General features: G+C 43.2%; 3 pseudogenes across 1 annotated transcript; all 3 read left to right on the forward strand.

Moving 5' to 3' along the window:
• The first annotated feature begins 7,441 nt into the window (after nt 1–7,441).
• On the forward strand, nt 7,442–9,424 carry LOC105532434 (annotated as a pseudogene).
• A 2,169-nt stretch (nt 9,425–11,593) lies between these two features.
• Nucleotides 11,594–12,418, forward strand: LOC105532435 (annotated as a pseudogene). The gene has a single exon (XR_001004979.1). The product of XR_001004979.1 is annotated as a transcription factor BTF3 pseudogene (transcript).
• Nucleotides 12,419–15,552: 3,134 nt separating this feature from the next.
• LOC105532467 lies at nt 15,553–16,841 on the forward strand (annotated as a pseudogene).
• Nucleotides 16,842–20,446: the final 3,605 nt, after the last annotated feature.

A 20,446-nucleotide genomic window follows, 5' to 3' on the forward strand; every position in this document is an offset into this window, starting at 1 on the left:
GGGCAGAACACTGCACTCCCCACAGTTCAAGAATGGATGTGTTCATGGAGTCAGTGTATTCTTCCATATTAGAGCACAAATCCTCGGAAAATAGGCCACAAAACCAGGTAAATTTTGATTGGAAAAAGAATTGGATTTCTTTCACTACTTAATTCTAGGTGCTGGATATACAGCTACGCATGAAACAAACAAAATCCCTGATCTCCTGGAGTTTAGTCTCAAGGAAGAGACACTAAAAAAGTAAACAGATCAACAATATTATTTCAACAAATTGCAAGTGCCATAAAGAAAGATGAAGTAGGAAAAGGAGAAGCATAGTGGCTGGGAAAGGATGTTTATTGATGGTGTCATGGAAGGCTCCTGAGAGGTGAGAAGATAGCAGAGTCTGACTGATGAGGGAAAGTCAGGACAAGAAGAGCATCCGCAGCAGAGGAAGGAGCAGGAATGGAAGCCCTGCTGCAAGAATGCAGAGTGCGGCTGAGGAGTTCTACCCTGGCTCCAGCACGTGCCCTGAAGAGCCTACATTTTGTAGCGCATTCAGATTTATACACCAGTGCAATTATATTTCAGTCATTGTTGGCCCACCTCTCAATTTTTCCAAAACACACACAGACTCCTCAAAAATAACTATCACTGAACTTTTCTCAATAAATTCATTTATAAATGGTTGCAAACCTCCACATTATTGACCTCAGGTCAGCTGGTGTTCCTCTCAGTGATAATCCCTAGAGCAGTTGCTTCCAAGTCACCTGGGGTTGGGGTTCTTGTTTAAAATGCCACTTTCTCATCCCCCTCTCAGAACTTCTGAATCCGAACCCCTGGGCTTGAGGCCTAGACATCTGTGACAGTCTTTCCACGTAACATTTATGCACACTAAGTCTGAGAGTCATTGGGCTGTATACCTCCATGCCTCTATGCCACAAAATTTGGCATTACGTGGTTAGTGAAGCTGCAGCTTGCCAACAAGTATATACAATTTCACAGTGTAAATTGACCCCCTCCACCAAAAAAGAGTCCCATTAAATGAAAAGCAATCAGTCAGTATGGGAATGCCCAAACAAAACCAAAATGCATAATTTAATTTGTGATTCTGACTTCAAAGGGCCAGTTTATTTAATTCCATTTGGAACTTTGTCAACATTACTAGGTATCCCCCTGTGTGTGTTTCTCCCTCTCACCCTGGAGAAGATTGAGCCAACTTTTACTGTGGTCTAGCAAGATTTTAACTTCTGTGTCTCTGGCGCAACTAGTGAGCTTCTACGTATCTTTGATTAAAAAGAATCTCTGGCTATCTCGATTTCTCAGTATACTCCCTCTTTAGTGCCCTTTCCCAGTGCATTCCTGGCAAAGTCACAGAAAATCACTTTCAGACTAACGTTTCTTTAAAAGTTATTACCTCTAATTTATATAAAGCACTTGATTGTCTAAAAATACTATATAATTATATGTTTAACCTTATAGCATAGAGTTCTGTTTGCTTTAAGAGAAAACCAAATAAATTACAAAGTGTATGTAGTCAAAAACTTTTCTAATAAATCAAATTCACATAGATACTTGTTTGGAGGTTTGGAGCAAGTAACCATTATTTCAAAAATAACAAATTGCTTGCAAACCCATCAGGAAGGTCACACAAGAACAAAGTAAAAAGGCCTTTACTAGTTTCAAAATATAAATAAACATACATTACAAATCAAACAATTCAAATTATGTATATGGGGTTTATTATTTCTAACAATTGATACTATTTTTGTTACCTTTGGAGCACACTTTTAACCTATTTCATATATATTACATCTGTCTGAATTTTAAAAAATTGATAGTTGCACATTGTCAAAAGGAACATTACTTCAAAAAATTAAAAAGTAGAAAACAATAATCTCTGTTAGTAATGGCTTTTAGGATATTAGGTAGCCCTACTGCCACTTTTAGCCATCACACTTTCTATCTCATTCCATGGAAATGTTGCCATTCCACAGTCTTCCAGAAGTTAATTGACTGGGGTTGGTGAGGACAAAAATCATAGGATTTCAAGAGCAAAATTTCTTGCTGTTTTTCACAACTTGGCCAATTCTCTGTATGCCAAGTGACTTTAGTCTAATGAAAATTAAAATAATTTTTCTAATTTCACAATCACAGGTTGGGTTTTTTTTTTTTACATTTTTATATTTCCATGTCATGACACCCAGATGCTCCAATTTTCTTTTCTGTGAGAGTGTCTCTCCAAATTCCCTGTCAAACTTTGCCCTATTCTTCCTACACTCTGCAAAGGGCAGTAGAGTGAAGCAGCAAGGACTCCAACACATTCTACGTACACACTCCCCTCTTCCAGCCATTGTTGTCTTCTGGTCCTGTGGTTAGTCCATCATACTCCTCGTGTTACCACAAAGACAGCAACCAATAAGCTACAGATTAAAGGGTGCCAAGGATGTGTAACGTTGCTCCCCATTAACCCAATTGCAACCTGTGTTGCACAGCGGTCTATGCTACTCCTTAAAATGTTCACTAGAGGGTGCACTATTTCTTTCCAAATTATTGAAGATGACTCCTAAATTAAACAGTAATATTAAACGCAATCTATTCAAACGTTCCACTATATTACGTTGTCAACATTAGATTTCAAGAAAAATAATAGCCAGAAAAGTCATATTTAGTGGGTCTACTGGACAAAAATGGAAGTAGCAGCAACTATCTACCGTTAGTCCAGTGTCAGGATAATTTCTTCATCTGGAATTCTCAACCTTAGGATGAATGTGACTGGCACCATATGCACTATGGTTTGTCTGTGCTTTCTGTGCACGCGCACACACACACACACACATACACATACATACACACATGCACACACACACTCCCTACTACAGCCAAGGTTCTTGGAGAAAAGATGGAGGGGAAGAGATGCACCTCAGGATAGTAGCCAGACAGAATAACTGTGACATGCTGTGCAAAAACCAAAGAAGCTTGGCCCTTTTTATAGTAGCGCTCATCTCTTTGCTGCTGTATCAGAGGAGGGTAGTTCTTTCCATGAGCTTGTTAACTCAAAGGCAGGCTTCCTTGTCAATGAAGAATCAGTAGGGGAAGCTGTTAACTGTCAGCTTATGGCCAACGCAAAAGTGGAGGTTTTAACGTCAGATCAGAGTTACCTGTTACCCCATGCAAACTTTCATAAGGAGAGCGGGAAAGGGCAAATCCAAAGCTGGACATCTGAGATCATTGATATTCATTATTAAGTAAATGAACAAAAACTTTTTCCCAATAGCAACTTTAGTATAATCCTCACAATATCACTCATTCCGTATATTTTCTTCAACTGAAAATGCATACTTGTGTTTAATACAATTGTCTTTCCATAGCCTCTCAGCACACTCCAAGACACCTGTTTTTTTTTTGTTGTTGCTAGAGTGTGTGCGTGTGTGTGTGTGTGTGTATGTGTATAAAACCAAGGCGCCTGTTTAAACTCAACCTGTTTCACATTGTGGTAATAGTTGACTTTCATTTGTCACCACTTGTTCATTTTTATAAGGCTGACCTCTTTTCACCTCTTAACACTACCCCAGAAATTTCTGAAAGTATCATCAGCACTCCCATTCAGCTAAGATGTTCCAGAACTATCTTGTTCTTCCTGCCCAAGTTAAGCAGTTGCTCCCCTCAAGGGAGAGCTGGTTCATTTTGGGGAATGATAGTACATAGCCCTGAAATCTGGGTGCTTGTCTGCATTTTATATCATTCTACACCACTACTGGCAATAAACTGCCTCATATTAGAAACCATGTGTTTTTAGTAACATAAGAGTAGACTTTCAAATTCAGTCCTTCAGCTGTCGATGTGGAGTAACTGGTGCTCACCAGGATTGGGTCATGATGGTGAGTGTTTATTGCAAAGCATGTTGACCTCCAATGCACATTGATGCCACTGCTCTCCTGGGTGACAGCAAAGTGGGCTGAAATTCAGAAAATGGTTCCCCTAATATGGCACAAGTCCATAACGTGACCACAGCTACACATAGCCAAAGGCAGGCTTATTTTTTGTTGGTTTTTTTACATTATCAAGTACAGCATTAAAAAGAAATTATTAACACTCTGGCAAAATGGGCCTTGGCTGTTAGTCTCTGTTAACAAAGAAGCTATTCAATAAGGTGAAGTCCATTAGATTCACTGTTCTTGCTAATACTGCCCTATGGAATGTAATACATATTCTCTACAGATGACCAATGTATGGAAGGGTCCTGTGTTTGCTTTGACTTTCCTTTGTCCTAAGTAAGAACTTTTACTGAAGTTCTCTTAATTTTTTTCCACCTGTTATACATCAGTGATGAATGTAGTTACTAACCTTATTTCACCTATGGTTTACAGACAAGCCCTTTTCTTTCAAAAAGAAAATATCTTTTTTTAAAGCTGTTTTGAAATTATTTCTCTTACTTCATCCCAAAGAGTCTGTTTTTGAAGGTGGTCTCAAGTTATTTAGCTATTCTAAAATAGAACATTCTTAGCATTTTAACCAAGCAAGGTCATGACTGGAAAAGCTGCTACTTTCTGACAAGGGTCAATAGGAGTCAGAATTAATTGGCACATTTTCAGTGGGGTAAATTGAAAACTTTAATCAGGGACTGAAAGTTCGATCATTTCCAATAGTAGAACGGTCAAGGGGGAAAAGAGGTGTGCTCTTCATAGGCCTCTTAACTGAATTATTCATGATGGGAGAAGATATTACACTCTTATAAAAGTTTCCCTGTGGACTTCATTTAGAATTATTTCCTTTAATCTATTTGGATATTCAGGGGGAGTCCTGCCTAGGGTGAATACTGACTTCAGTGCCTATAAAATTTCTGAATGACTCTGTTTTTGGGATTCTCAGCCCAGGCAACTTAACAACATAGCAACAGCTTTTAGGATAAACAAATTCACCCAATTAGGCTTATGAAACTGGTCCATGCCCATGAGGTCACCTACTCTTGAGACCCCCCTGCCCAAACAAAGTTTTCACACCTCTGTAGAGCAGAGCCTTAATACAAATGTTTACAGAAACCAGAGACCAATAAACATGGCTTCCATTGACTGGTGATAGACAACGGGGAGGGGAGCTGCAAAGCGTTGCTCCACATCTGTCTCACCTCCTGGTTTCCACTGTACCAGACCTTAGGTGGTCAAATCTTCCTATTTCTCAAGAGAAGCTGGTGGATTTATAAGTTCACTTATTGTAGGCATGTCAGATGGGTAGAATGGGATTCATCATACCATCAGTTTATGACACATTATCTGTTTCTTATTTTATTTTATTTTTATCTCCATCCTGTACAATCCAATTTCTCTTCCCCACTGACCTAAAGTATTTCATATTTGTACCTTCAACTTACCTTCCCTATGCTTATTTATGTGTGTATGAATGTCTTTAAAATATGAACATTACTATTTGTGTACATGTAATTTACATAAATAGTGCTAGACTACAAAAATTATGTTATCGAGATCTGTCCATGTGGCTAAATATCTACTTTGTTCATTTCTTGCGACTGCTGTATTATCTAAATTTAGCCTAATTATCCCCTGGTTCTTTGCTAGCACAAATAATTCTGCGATAACATTCTTATAAATATCTCTGGTGCACACTTGTAAGAATTTCTATAGTGTTTAGGGTCTACAGAGTAATGAATCAATTCCACTAAGTACTGCTTAATTGCTTTCCAAGGTGACCATACCAGTCCATATCTCCCAGCAGTACCCAGGTTTCCCATCTCCACACAGTCCCACCAGCATTTGATATGCAATGTTCTAATTTTTTGCACTTCAGTAATCAGTATCTCAGAGTTTTAACCTGTATTTTGTTGATTAAAATGAAGTTTAACAATTCATCTTTGCATGTCATTTTTTAGCCATTAGGGTATGTCTTAAATCATAATCCTTGACTTTTTATTTTTTTTCTTATTTATAAAACTTTATTTTATTATGCTAAATATTAATTCTTTGTTGGTGATAAATACACTATAGATCTTCTCTCAAACTGTCACTTATCGTCAGTTTTGTTTTCGTTTTCTCCAAGTGAAACCCCATTCCTAAATTTTGTTTGTGGTGTTTCGATTGTCCTTTATGAAGCACTGACTGGAAAGCTAAAATGCCACCTTTCCAGACTCTAGAAAGTGAAGGTAGCCAGGTAACAGCTCATTTTGATGTAATGAAATATATTAATTTTTCTCTTTATAGTTTATACTTGAAGGATTTATTGTTTATTTATGGTCCAAGGTCACTCTATCTGATAGATTTATTTTAGAATCCTTGTACATGCCCAATCACAAAGAAAAGTCTCTGTATTTTCTTCTACTAGCTTTACAGTTTTAGCTTTCAATTTTAATTTTTTAAATCTACCTACTTATCTAACTTAATTTTCCCTCCTATTCCATGCTTTATATTCTGTCCAAGTCTCCCAACACAATTTCTTAAGTAACTCATTCATTTTCCAAAGATCAAATACTAAGTGTATTTTTGTGTATTTTTTTATTTCTATTCCTTTGAATAACAACTTAAACTCAGATAAATTTTTGCCCCCTTACTACTCCTCATTTTCTAAATTAGCTTAGCTATTTATAAACATTCATTCACCTATGATCATCTGGAAATCAGCTAGTGAAGATGCAAACGCAAAAAAAAAAAAAAAAAAAAGTTTACTGGGATTTTAATTCAACTGCCTTAAATATTTAAAATATTAAATTATCCCATCCGTGAACATGATTTATGTCCAATATTTTATGTCTCTTTTATATACCTTACTTATATAAGTATGATGCACTTAAAGGTAATTCCTAGATAAGTTACAGATTTTGTAACTGGACATTGGGATTAATACTCAAAAGCATTTGAAATCACTTTTTCGCCTCCTTCCACAATGGAGGCCAGTTTCGGCCAAAGACACAGAAGGTCCCTGTAAAGGGGCTTTCTTCCTCACCTCACATCCTCAAAAGCAAAGCTCGATGAGAAGGAACCCACTGAAATCCACCGGACATTGAAGTCTTCTTATCAGTAATCTTTATAACTGATGCACTCAGCAAAATCCGGACACTGAGATCTCTTCAGCCCAGTTTCTTCAGCCAAACACTCTCAAGGGAAAGAAGTGAAGGGGAAAATGTATAGAAACTTCAGCCAACAGCAATGTTTGTATCTTATTTGGATCTCAATTCAAACCTACACATTGGATAAACAATGTGTAAGGCAATTTAGGAAATGTGAACACTTGGATGTTTGGTATTATTAAGAAACTATATTTTTAGATGTGATAATGATACTTTGGTTATTTTTAAAGGATTTGGTTCTCTAAGAGATACATGCGGTAAATATGTATAGATGAAATGATACGGGAACCCCTCAGAAGGCGGCGGGGAAGACGGTGAAGGCTGCAGCCCGCCGACCCATCCGGGCTCTAATCCGCTGTCTCCGGGTCCCCAGGCGCCCAGACTATGGACCTCTGCCCCGCGGTGTACGACGCCGCCCGCGACGGGAAGCTGCAGCTGCTCCAGAAGCTGTTCACCGGCCGGAGTCCGGAAGAGCTGGACGAGCTGACAGGCCACGTGGCCAGCGCGGGGGGGCGCCGCTGCTCATCCACCTGCTCTACTTGTTGGAGAAAGTGGAGTGCACCCCCAGCACGCTTCGGCCACCTGGACGCGGTAGGACACCGGGTGAACCGGTGCAGCGCCAGGGTGGAGGCTGGTGGCTAGGGGCACTTAGCCGCCTCTAAGTGCCGCCTCTGCCGCCGGCCATCTGGACGTGGTGCGGAGCCTGCTGCGCCACAGGGCCCCGGCGAACCGCACCAAGCGCACCAACTCCAAGCCCCTGAGCGCCGCCTGCTTCCATGGCCACTGGCGAGAACCAGACTCACCCGGAGGTGGCCAACCGGCCCTGCCACATGTGCCTCATGATCTCTTGCTACAAGGGCCACCGAGAGATCGCCCGCTACCTGCTGGAGCAGTGCGCCCAAGTGAACCGGCACAGAGCCAGTGGCAACACTACCCTACAAGACTGAGCCGCGTCCAGCAGCCTGGAGAGACTGCAGCTGCTGCTGGGGTGCCAGACCCGCATGGGATGGCCTCCGCAGGACCCCGCTGCTGGCGCCAGCGTGACGGGCCACACTAACCTAGTGGAGTGCCTCATCCAGGAGCAGCCCAGCCAGGAGCAGGACGCGGGGAGAGAGGCCCAACCAGGGCTACCCCAAGAAGGCCCTCCACCAACCCGGGGTGCGTGCGGCCTCAGGGACTCCATGCTGCAGCTCCTCCGCGGAGGAACCACTGAACGGGGAGTCTTACGAAAGCTGCTGTCCCACTAGCCCGGAAGCTGTCGTGGAAACCTTGGGATTTCTGGGAGCCACGTATTTGGAAAAGAAGCAAGATCTGCTTGGGATCCTTAAACGCTGGAGACGAGCCATGGAGTCACCTGCCCAAACCAGAACCCCAGAAGCTGGTCTTGGCCTATAGCTATTCCAGGGAGGTCCACACCACCGAGGAGTTGGAAGCACTGGTAAGCCACCGGGATGAGATGCGCATACAGGCCCTGTTCATCTGTTAGCGAATCCTCGGAGCCTCTCACCCCTACACTTCCCATTACATCCGTTGCTGGGGCAAGGTGTGGACGAACTGAGGCAATTGCCAACGCTGCATCCGCTTGCAGAAGTGGGACCTGGACGTGCAGCAGGTCAGCCAGCCTCTGAGCCCCATGACCGCCAGCAGCTTGCTCTCCTTCGTGGAACTCTACTTACGTGCTGCAGGACCGGGTGGCCAAAGGCAGCTCGGGCATACAAATCGGCTTTACAGACCTCGTTGGGGTTCTCACGGAAGGGGTCTGGCAAATGGAATGTTTCCCGGACACAAGGAGCTGCAGCTGCCCAAGGAGCCTGAAGACGCGGCCCAGTTCACCAAGGCGCTGGACATCATCCTCCACCTGCTCTATCTGTCGGAGAAACTGGAGTGCACCCCTAGCCAGGAGCACCTGAAGCACCAGACCATCTATCACCTGCTCAAGTGTGCGCCCAGAGGCAAGAACGGCTTCACCGCTCTGCACATGGCTGTGGTCAAGGACACCACAAATGTGTACCACAAATGGAGGCAGATTCACCGCCCTGCACGCGGTCAAAGTGCTGCTCAATTGCGGGCCGACTCAGAGAGCAGGTCCTTTTACAACAACACCCCCCTGCACATGGCAGCCCAGAACAACTGCCTGGCAATCATGAACCCCCTGATCCAAGCAGGGGCCCACACAGATGCCACCACAACGCCTTCAGGAAGATGGCCTATGAGCTGCTGGAGGACAAGCTGCTGGCCAGGGGCACCACGCAGCCCTTCAACTACATGACCCGGCAAAGCCTTGCAGCCCGGGCCCTGGACAAGAACAAGATCCCCTACAAGGGCTTCATCCCGGAAGAGCTAGAGGCTTTCATCCGACTGCACTGACCTGCCTCGAGTGTTTGCACCCTCCCCTCTTCCCTCTCCTGCTGAAGGGAGAAATGAAGGCATGTGGCAGATGCCCGTTCTTGCCTCCTTCAGGCACGAATCAGGAGAAGGGCTCTTCTGCCTCCCTCCCCCTTTACTTGCAGACAGAGGGGAAGAGAAGTTAGTGAGCCTTTGGTGCTAGAAGCCTTCGGGTCATGTGCTAGGAGAACTATTTTTCTCTAGGAGCCCACTCACTCATCCTGAGTTGGGAAAAGAAGCAAGAACTTCACATCCTTTCTTTCCGGGTTTTGGAGGCTTTTGCCTTGTTACCTAGAGGAGAAGGGACTGAAGCCATTGCCTTCCTTCCTGATAGAAACACAGGAAGAAGTTGAGAATTGGTTTGCCTTCCCTTGCCCTTGATGTGGCTGGATAACTCCAGCTAACGAATACAGTGTTAGGACTAGGGGCTCCCAAGGTTCGAGTCTGAAGGTCAAGGAGGAAGACCACCTCTCATTTCTTCCAGCATGATCACGCCCTGCTCCTGAGCTGGGGTAGTCACGAGCAGGCAGGCAGGGCTTTGCCCAGGGTGGCCTGCCACTTGCATAGCTTTTGGTTGGTGTGCTGTTCTGTTTATTTAATAAATGGGCAGGTTGGAAGCATTGCACAAAAGTTCTGAGATTTTACTGCCTTTTTTGTTTTGTTGGTGGATTTTTGTTTTTATATATATATATATATTTCAAGTTGAAGAAATGCCTTTTTGTTTGTTTGTTTAAAAAAAGTTGTTGGTCAGACTTCATAAGTGAATTTCAAGCAGTGAAGATTCTGTGGTGCCTGAGATGCTAAGGCACCACATAGAGTGAGCTCTATCGTGTGAAGAATTTGGTAAGCAAGATAAAGTCCATGGTATTGGTCCCTAAAATGTGGGTGACTGTATGTTTTTATAAAACTCCACTCTACTGCCTTTCAGAGGTGATATGGTTTGGCTGTGTCCCCACCCAAATCTCATCTTGAATTGTAGCTTCCATAATCCCCACATGTCATGGAAGGGACCCAGTGGGAGGTAACTGAATCAAGGGACAGTTTTCCCACGCTGTTCTTGTGAAAGTAAGTCTCGGGAGATCTGATGGTTTTATAAAGGGCAGTTCCCCTGCACACGCTCTCTCACCTGCCACCATATAAGATGTGCCTTTGCTCCTCCTTTGCCTTCCACCATGATTGTGAGGCCTCCCCAGCCATGTGGAACTAAACCTCTTTTTCTTTATAAATTACCCAGTCAGTCTTTGATATGATTTTATTAACAGCATGAGAACAGACTAATACAACAGGCCTCCCCATTTTCTATCCTCATTAGAAAGAGAACTGTTTTTCCAAACAGGAAATAAGGCCAAGCACCAAAGCAGTGACATCAAAGCCTTTGCCATCTAATTCTTTTCCACCTAACAAGAACTAGCACAGTTGGTTTGGGCCTGGGTTGCCAGTGTCTGAGTTAAAACTACAGGCCGCTCAGCCTTGCAAACCTCCCACAGTCTCTCTTTTCCTTGTAGGCATAATTATAGGTAGCCCAAGACACTTTTTTCAGCTTCTCTGAGGATGGGAATCCAGGTCTTCCTGAGAAAGGCCCTAGTATAGTATCAACTCCATAAATCCACTAAGATGGTGAGTGTCAAAACCAACTTGCCAGCTAATGTTTGTACGAAGTCTCAGCTCACCGTCATTCAGGGTAAAGTGCCAGTACTGCTAGAGAACCTGCCCCAGCAAGATTTTTCTCAAGAGCCAGACTCCATAAGCCCTGGCAGGCAGGAGCAGATTCTCGGCCTGTCTGAAGAGCAGTGAATTGCAGAAGGGAAGCCTTTCTGGTGCATCCTCCTTGTGGCAGCCACAGCCCGGCCCTCAGGAGGAGCAGTGACAGTGGGTGCCCAGAAACGTCTGTCCCCTTGGTGGAAACTAGGTCTCATTTGAATTTACGGTGTGTGCTAGGAAATTATGTATTTATTTACAAGAAAAAGTTTTAACTCAGCCAAGGTGGGAAATGCCATCCCTGTCCCTTCCAAAGCACAAAAGAATTAGGCAGTTTAAATCGTGAGTCTCAGTGCTGGTGTTCAAAACATTAAAAAGAAAATATTTGAGGAGGGAAACAAGAAATGATACAGTGACTGGGATTTGCTTCAAAATAACTTTGAGGGTGTGCGCCTAATCTCAGCTGGTCCACCCGAGACTCCCTGAGCACCAACCCTAGTCCCCTGCGCAGCCCCTTATTCGCTCCAACAAGATGAAAGAAACCATCATGAACCAGGAAAAACTCGCCAAACTGCAGGCACAAGTGCCATGGTGGGAAACGAACTGCTCGCAGAAAGAAGAAGGTGGTTCATAGAACAGCCACAGGAGATGATAAAAAAACTTCAGTTCTCCTTAAAGAAGTTAGGGGTAAACAATATCTCCGGCATTGAAGAGGTGAATATGTTTACAAACCAAGGAACAGTGATCCACTTTAACAACCCTAAAGTTCAGGCATCTCTGGCAGCGAACACTTTCACCATTACAGGCCATGCTGAGACGAAGCAGCTGACAGAAATGCTACCCAGCATCTTAAACCAGCTTGGTGCAGATAGTCTGACTAGTTTAAGGAGACTGGCCGAACCTCTGCCCAAACAATTTGTGGATGGAAAAGCACCACTTGCTACTGGAGAGGATGATGATGATGAAGTTCCAGATCTTGTGGAGAATTTTGATGAGGCTTCCAAGAATGAGGCAAACTGAATTGAGTCAAGTTCTGAAGATAAAACTTGAAGAAGTTACTGGGAGCTGCTATTTTATATTATGACTGCTCTTTTAAGAAATTTTTGTTTATGGATCTGATAAAATCTAGATCTCTAATACTTTTAAGCCCAAGCCCCTTGGACACTGCAGCTCATTTCAGTTTTTGCTTATACACAATTCATTCTTTGCAGCTAATTAAGCCGAAGAAGCCTGGGAATCAAGTTTGAAACAAAGGTTAATAAAGTTCTTTGCCTAGTATACAAAATAATAATAATAATAATAACTTTGAGGCCACATGTTTATAATGATTGAGGTTGAGTTATAGATGCATTCGGTTGTTTATATGTTCTATTATGTGTATGTTTAAAACTTTACGTAATTAAAATCTACCTAAAGGAGAAAGTATTGATTTTTTCTATTATTTGCTGAAAAGAGCCCAGATACTTTTTCTAAATTTCAGAAATCCATATAAAACATACGGTTTTCCAGCTTCCCATTCTCAAAATTGTTATAAGTTCAGTCTGTTTGGTACTTCTTTCTCACCATTCCAAGAGATGGTAACATGTTTTCTGGGCTTATGAACTTTAACCAGAAGGCTTTGCTCACACCTGAAGATATATTTAGATACAGTATCAAGAAGCAGACCGAGGTGGAAATTCTTTGAATGTCACCAATGTGCACCTTGAGTGGGGAATGGGGGGGAGGCTCCACGAGAAGGGAAGGGTTTGATTGCCGATAAGAAAATGAGGACTAGAAATAAGGAATCTCAAATTTTTCGTGGCAGTGCTGATGAAGACATGGCTAGCAGTCAGTTATTTATCATCACTACAGAGATCAGTCATTTTTTATTTTATTAATACATAATATTTCACATATTTATGGGGTACCTATGTCTGTTACATGCTTAGAATGTGTAATGATCAAGCCAGGGTATTTGGGGTATCCATCACTTGAACGTTTATCAGTTGCCTGTATTGGTATCATTTCAGGTACTCTCTTCTAATTATGTTGAAATATATTTAATATGGCTACCAAGTATAGTCACCCTCGTCTGCTATCAAACATTAGAACTTATTCTATCTAACTGTGTATTTACACCGTAACCAACCTCTCTCCATTTACCCTCCCCTCCACCAACCCTTCCCAGTCTCTCTTATCTATTACTCTATTCTCTATGTCCATCAGATTAAGTTTTTTAGTTCCCTCAAACGAGTAAGAACGTGCAGTCCTTGTCTTTCTGTGTCTGGCTTATTTTCCTTAACATAACAACCTTCATTTGCATCAATGTTGCTGCAAATCACATTATTTCATTCTTTTTATGGTCAAACAATATTTCATTGTGTACACATACCACATTGTCATATTTTCTTTATCCATTCATTCATTGATGGACATTTAGGTTGATTTCATATTTTTACTGTTTTGATTAGGTCTACAGTAGACATGCAAGTGCAGCTATCCCTTTGATATACTGATTTCTCTTCCTTTGGGTAGATACCTAGTAATGACGTAGCTGGATCGTATGGTAGTTCTATGTTTAGATTTTTGAGAAATCTTCATACTGTTTTTCATAATGGTTGTACTAATTTACATTTGTACCATCAGTGTGTAAGAGTTCTCTTTTCTCTGCATATTGCTTGCACGTTATTTTTTGTCTTTTTAATCATAGGCATTCTAACTGGGGTGAGACACTATCTCATTGTAATTTCAATTTGCATTTCCCTGATGGTTAGTGATGCTGAGTATTTTTTCATATACCTCTTGACCATTTGTATGTCTTTTTTTTTTTTTTTTTGAGACAGAGTCTCACTCTGTTACTCAGGCTGGATTACAGTGGCACCATTATGGCCCACTGCAGCCTCGACTTCCAAGGCTAACGTGATCCTCCTGCCTCAGTCTCCCAAGTAGCTGGGACTACAGGTGTTCACCACCATGCCCAGCTAATTTTTTTTCTTAATTTTTGGTAGAGACAGGGTCTCCCTATGTTGCCCAGGCTGGTCTTGAACTCCTGGGCTTAAGCAATCCTTCTGCTTCAGCTTCCCAAAGTGCTGGAATCACAAGCATAAACCACCATTCCTGGCCTTGTATGTCTTCTTTTGAGAAATGTCTATTCAAATCTTTTGCCTGTTTTTAATAGGATATCTGTCTTTTTAGAGATCAGTGTTTTTAAAATCAGATCCCTTGGTTTAACATCAGAGTGTTGTCCCCCAACTTCATTAATTACATTTATCACCACAAATCAATGTCACTTTATATAACATTTAAATACATCATTCCAGAAAACTTAAGAAAATAACTAGTTTGTGTTGAGGTTGTTATAAGAAAAGTCCTATTGATCCTTATGCAAAGCATTAATGTTTCTGCAAGGAGAGTGTGGGGGCAAGGGAGGAAGTCAGAGGCTCTTCCTTTGTAGATTCAGTAAGAATAAATAGATGACTTTATTAGTTAAGCTGATTTTGACTGGAATGAAAGAAGCCTCTTATTGTGGACTGGCTTAAACAAGAAGTGGAGTTTAGAGGAAGGGACACTACAGTGTCTCAGGGCAGAGCCAAAGAACAAAGGAAGCCAGGACACTGTTGGGCCCCAGGCCTTTTAGAACCTGGGATATGAAATATCACAGTTAGTCTCCCACCACTACAGCCTCTCACAAAATGCTGACTTTTTTTTCTCCCTTGATATCAGCCTTCTCCACATGATGGAAATCATAGATGCTGTCTGTACCAAGATTTGCAACCTGCAAACTCACCCAATGCTGGAGGAATGTTGGGTGTCTGGAAGGAATGAATCAGCAGTCTGTAACAATGTTGTACAGAAATGTTGTTACCTCTGAGAGAACTGTTTCCCCTCTAAGGTTTTCAGTGTATGAACTCATACGTTCTCTAAGTAATGATCATTTGATCTCCTCTTTTCAATAGTTAGTTTTATTGCTAGCCTATAAATCAGTGTCATGCTAGTAAATGTCTAACAACTGATTCTCAAAAATTAAGAGAAAAGAGAAGGAAGAAAAAGAAAAAAGGCTTTAATTGTAATATTTGCCTGTTTGCCAGTATAAATACCTCCAACACCACCAATGTGAAGCTGCAGCATGACATCACTGAATGCAGAGATGGGGCCCAGTCAACAGTCCAGAGCCCATACAAACAGGATCCCACAGTGCTGCTTATAATTTGTTTAGCCTCTAGAGAGCAATGTTAAATAGCAGTGATAGCAGCAAGCAGCCTTTCCTTCATCCTGATGCTTTAGTACCCAGCTGCAAATAACTTGCTCCCTGTGTGCTCCATTTGATTACATGCTAGTGGGTTCCTGGAGCTCTGTATCTGGACTTAGAAAGAGGGAATGTCGGTCGTCGGCAAAGCCTGAGTCCTGTCCCCTCATTCTCTTCCCCAGACAGCATGAACTTCACCACTCGGTCCGTCTTCTCCACCAACTACAGGTCCCTGGGCTCTGTCCAGGTGCCCAGCTACGTGCCCAGCTGGTCAGCATCGCGGCCAGTGTCTATGCAGGTGCCCGGGGTTCTGGTTCCCGGAACTCCATGTCCTGCTCCACCAGCTTCAGGGGCCTCTTGGGGTCCAAGGGCCTGGCTTAGGGGATGGTCTGGGGTCTGGCAGGAATGGGAAGCATCCAGAACAAAGAGACCATGCAAAGCCTGAACAACCACCTGGCCTCCTACCTGAATAGAATAAGGAGCCTGGAGACCAAGAACCAGAATCTGGAGAGCAAAATCCAGGAGCACCTGGAGAAGAAGGGACCGCAGGTCAGAGACTGGAGCCATTACTTCAAGACCATCGAGGACCTGACGGCTCAGAACTTCGCATATACTGTGGACAATGCTCGCATCATTCTGCAGATAGACAATGCCTTTCTTACTGCTGATGACTTCAGAGTCAAGTATGAGACAGAGCTGACCATGTGCCAGTCTGTGGAGAGCAACGTCCATGGGCTCCGCAAAGTCAATGATGACACCAATATCACTTGGCCGCAGCTGGAGACAGAGATCAAGGCTATCAAGGAGGAGTTGCTCTTCATGAAGAAGAACCATGAATAGAAAGTAAAAGGCCTGCAAGCCCAGATTGCCAGTTCTGGGTTGACTGTGGAGGTAGATGCCCCCAAATCTCAGGACCACTCCAAGATCATGGCAGACATCCGGGCCCAATATGACGAGTTGTCTCGGAAGAACCCAGAGGAGCTGGACAAGTACTGATCTCAGCAGATTGAGGAGAGCACCACAGTGGTCACCACTCAGTCCACCGAGGTTGGAGCTGCTGAGATGATGCTCACATTGCTGAGACATACAGTCCAGTCCTTGGAGATCGAACTGGACTCCATGAGAAATCTGAAGGCCAGCTTGGATAACAACCTGAGGGAGGTGGAGGCCCACTATGCCTTGCAGATGGTGCAGCTCAACAGGATCCTGCTGCACCTGAGGTCACAGCTGGCACAGACCTGGACAGAGGGACAGCACCAGGCCCAGGAGTCTGATGCCCTGCTGGACATCAAGGTCAAGCTGGAGGCTGAGATCGCCACCTACCACAGCCTGCTGGAATATGGCAAGGACTTCAATCTTGGTGATGCCCTGCACAGCAGCACCTCCAAGTAAACCATCCAAAAGACCAACACCCACTGGATAGTGGATGGCAAAGTGGTGTTTGAGACCACCGACACCAAAGTTCTGAGACTTTAAGCCAGCAGAAGCAAGGGACCCTTTAGGGAGCAGGAGGCCAATAAAAAGTCCAGAGGATAAAAAAAGAAAGAAAGAAGGAGTGTGTCATTGTCAATTACAGATGCTGACCAAGGACTGGGGAGGAGAAAATAAAACTGCTAAGCACAGCAGTGCCCCACATCTGCCCCATGGTGGAGACCATGCTCTCTGAGCCAACTGTTGAGATCCACAGTCTATTTTTACCTTTTCTAGGCTATAGACTACTTAGGGAGTGAGGAGACTTAATAATTAGGCAACTTATTTAAACTCCCTTTGCCTCAGTTTCCTAATAATTTAAACAGGGGTATTAGAATATATACCTTGTATGACTTTTATGAGGTTTAAATTAAATAAGTCGTGTTAGGCAACAAATCCAATGCCTCACACACAGTAAATGCTCAATAAATGTTTTAATAGCCATTTTAGTTATTTGTCTTTTTCTCTTAAATACTGTCAACCATAATATTGGTTTAATATGGTCTATATTATATTTTTAAAATGTCCTTCTTGTCCTTGTTTTCTAAGTTCTTTTTGAAAAATAAAGAATGTTTTGTCATTTGCCTTTTGGGGATTTATTACTCAGTTTTTCTTATAGATCTAAGAAGAAAGAACATTCAGTAACTCAATATAAGCCAATAAACTTCCACCTCATGTCTCTCCCTCACATGCCCTTTCTCCATGAGTCCTGGCCTTTTTCCAGCTGGGCTGACTCCCCCATCCAGCCATGCTCATCAACAGTTTTCTTCCTGGCTACTCCTCCCACTCTCTCAATTACAGCCCCCCGCACCAGCCCTCCACAGAAGCACCCTTTCAGCCAATACAAAATACCTTGATCACAATAGTCTGCCTCAATTTATGGCTGAAAAAAAACACAAAAATTTAAGCATAAGCTCCTAAAACATTGTGTTACACAAAGTGGGAAGGGGTGTTATTTAAAAACACAACTAACTGAAGTAGCTTTTTCCTGGCAAGAAAATAGAAAAAGAGACTTAATTCACTCTATGTAAAAAGTAAGAATCTGAGTTTTGGGGGAGGAAGTTGAGTTTGTCGAGTTGCCTGGGAGCAGCCCAGGAAGGAAAGGAAGCTGTCCAGAGGGACAGACAGGTGGCAGAGACAAAAGCAATGACTGCGGGCAGGGGTTCCAACTGGAATCACGGTTAGAATGGTTATGAGATTTTTTAAAAACCTGAGTATTTAACATCCAGAAATGAGTATTTAATACGCAATACATATCCCATCATCCTGAAAACATGACAAGACCTGCCAAGTTCACAGCATTATATGTTCAGAGTACTTTCTAGAGAGAAGAGAAGATATTCGGTGGGGTCTCACTGTTCCCTTCTCCTGCTGATCCAAACAAACGGATGCAAAAGAACTGACTGTATAGGGAGGTAACCAACAGTAACATCAAAAAAATGTCATTTTCCTCAATTCAGCATCTAGGAAATTCCCACATGATGGAGGTATATTAATTAGAGTTCTCCAGAGACAGAACCAATAGGATATATTAATATATATATAGGTAGATAGGTATATGAGAGAGGATTTATTAAGGGAATTGATTGGCTCATGCACTTACAGAGCCTGAGAAGTCCCATGATAGGCTGTCTGCAAGTTGGAGAACCAGGAGAGCCAGTAGCATGGCTGTCCAAGGCTGAAGGCCTCACAACCAGGAAAGTTCACGGTGTAACTCTCAGTCTGAGGCTGAAGGCCTGACAGCCCAGGGGACTGCTGGTGCCAGTTCCCAAGTTCAAAGGCCTAAGACCCTGGAGTTCTGATGTCCATGGACAGGAGAAAAGAGACATCCCAGTTCCAGAATATCCTTTTTGGAAAAACGAATTCACCTTTCCTCTGCCTTTTTGTCCTATCTAGGCACCCTGCTGATTGGATGGTGCCCACCCACAATGAGGGTGGATCTTCCCCAGTCAGTTCCCGGATTCGCACACAAATATACTTTGACAGACACAACCAGAAATGGTGTTTAACAAGCTATCCAGTCAGTTAACATTTGAAAGTAACCATCATAGGAGGTAAGGGCTAGCAGAAGGTCTGGCCTGTGGACCAGAACTGGTGTCCTTAGAGGACCAGCCATTCTTCCAGTTTCCGTGAATGAATGCCCAGCAGATTCCCAGAGCCTATTCTCTCCTGCTTCTGCCTCTCAGCAATGGCAGCCGGAGGTGAAGGGGGAGCATCCAGGACAGAGAATACATGGGTGAATATCTTGGGCTCATCAATTAGACATGAAATTTCAGAGGCTTTGGAACCAAAGCAACTCTATCTTGCATAGGGGCTGGGTAAAATGAGGCTGAGACCTATGGGGTTGCATTCCAAGGAGGTTGGGCATTCTTAGTCACAGGGTAAGATAGGAGGTCAGCCCAAAATACAGTTCCCAAAGACCTTGCTGGTAAATCAGTTTGCTATAAGGAAGCCGGCCAAACCCCACCAAAATGAAAATGGTGATGAAAGTCACCGTTGGTCGTGCTCAATGCTCATTATATGCTAATTATAATATATTAGCATGCTAAAAGACACTCCCACCAGCACCACGACAGTTTACAAATGCCATGGCAAGGTCAGGGAGTCATCCTATATGGTCTAAAATGGGGGGAACCCTCAGTTCTGGGAATTGCCCACCCCTTTCCTGGAAAACTCACGAATAATCCATCTCTTGTTTAGCACATAATCAAGAAAATACCATCAAAATGGCCAACCAGGAGCTCTCAAGGCTGCTTTACCTATGGAGTAAACTTTTTTTTTTTTTTTTTTTTTTTCGCTCTGTCGCACAGGCTGGAGTGCAGTGGCGCGATCTCGGCTCACTGCAAGCTCCGCCTCCCGGGTTCACGCCATTCTCCTGCCTCAGCCTCCGGAGTAGCTGGGACTACAGGCGCCCGCCACCCGGCTAACTTCTTTGTATTTTTAGTAGAGACGGGGTTTCACCGTGTTAGCCAGGATGGTCTCAATCTCCTGACCCCGTGATCCGCCTGCCTCGGCCTCCCAAAGTGCTGGGATCACAGGCGTGAGCCACCGTGCCCGGCCCCCATTCTTTATTCCTTTACTTTCTTAATAAACTTGCTTTCACTTTACTCTATGGACTTGCCTCAAATTCTTTCTTGCACGAGGTCCAAGAACCCTCTCTTAGAGTCTGGATGGAGATCCGTTTCCAGTAACAGAAAGATTTTTCCACAGTGGACACACCTTAGGTCGTTAGCCAGGGCAAAGAGGGAGGTGGTGGTGACAGCATTGTGGGTCACATCACTTGGAACCTCTGGATTAGATCACACCTATTCAGACTTCCCTCTAGCAGGGTACAGTTCCATTTGATGAGAAATGATGCCTTCATGAGCCCTGAATTCATCCACAGTAATCTCTTGGTTACTGCCTGACTCACTGAATAGGGAAAGCCTATCGCTTCCTGTTGTCTCATCTATCCCATGATGCATTTGAAGCAAAATTGTGCCAACGTGAGAAAATATGGGGATTCAAAAAATTATCCAGACAAATGTAATGAGTCACCTTGTTTTTGAAACTCTGCCTAGTTTGTGAAGGTCGGATGCTATTAGTTTATCGTTTCTGCCAGCATTATCAAA

The sequence above is a fragment of the Mandrillus leucophaeus genome, unplaced genomic scaffold (genome assembly GCF_000951045.1).
Source record: "Mandrillus leucophaeus isolate KB7577 unplaced genomic scaffold, Mleu.le_1.0 Scaffold96, whole genome shotgun sequence".
Lineage (NCBI taxonomy): Eukaryota > Metazoa > Chordata > Mammalia > Primates > Cercopithecidae > Mandrillus > Mandrillus leucophaeus.